Genomic DNA, 1,205 nt, shown 5'->3' on the forward strand with positions numbered 1-1,205 from the left:
TAGACATGGCTTTGCCCTCTCTGGCCTTGGATCCTCAACCATACTACAGGACCCTCCTCTCAGCCATATTATGCAAGTGATGTGAAGATTAGGTTGGGAAACTAGAATAGCTTTCAGATTATCCAAGGAGTTTTTGTAGAAAAGGAAAAAAATCCAAAAGGAAATACTCTTATGGGAAATACTTAGAAAATGTGAAAAGTGAGACCACTTCCAAAATACCACAGCGAGGAAGGAGGCAGAGAGCAGGGAGCAGAAAGAAATGATTGTTCCAGAGTTGAGATGAAAGTGCAGGCTATAATTAGATTGAGAGAACATTAAAAGGTAAGGATTGATAAGATTATTAAAGTTGGAAAGTTTAAACGGGTTTTATATAAAGAAGTTGTGCCTCCTTTACCTGAATATTTTAGGGAAATGGATATTGTGTTTAGCTTGGGGAACACTTCCTTTGCCTAGTATTGTAAAACCAAAATCTATTGGGTTGGCCAAAAAGCTCATTTGAAACTAACCTTTTCTTGGTTTGTGTCAAAAATTTTTAACAAAATACTTTCTATATAATGGAAAAAAATATAGCCAGTGTCTATGTTGGTTATCAAACATAATTACAAAAGACACATCTGAAAACCATCTCTTAAAAACCAGACCAATACCTTTGAAATGACCTAGATGTTTCCTCCTGATCGGTTGACCTGTGATAAGGAAAATTCTAAAACTTGTGTTCATCACTGCACCATTTTAAAATGTATATCTTTACCTGTATATCTTTAAGCAGTACTTGGTTTGTTTTTGAGCCTTATAAAAATGGTACCATAGTGTATATATACAATGGAATACTACTGAGCCATAAAAAGGAATGAAATTGGGTCATTTGTAGTGATGTGAATGGGTGAACATAAAGTCTATCATACAGAGTAAACTAAGTCAGAAAGAGAAAAACAGATGTCACACATTAATGCATATGTGTGGACTCTAGAAAGACAGGACAGATGAGCCTATTTACAGGGCAGATATAGAGACACAGACATGTGGACACAGTGGCAGAGAGGGCAGAAGAGCTGAGAGAGCAGAGCTGACATGAATACACTATTGTGTGTAGAACAGATAGCTAGTGTGAAGCTGTTGTGTAGCACAGGGAGCTCAGCTCAGTGCTCTGTGACCTAGATGGGTGGGATGGGAGTGGGTGGGAGGGAGGTTCAAGACAGAGGGGA

Source organism: Bison bison, unplaced genomic scaffold (assembly GCF_000754665.1).
Source record: "Bison bison bison isolate TAMUID 2011002044 unplaced genomic scaffold, Bison_UMD1.0 scf7180017864472, whole genome shotgun sequence".
NCBI lineage: Eukaryota > Metazoa > Chordata > Mammalia > Artiodactyla > Bovidae > Bison > Bison bison.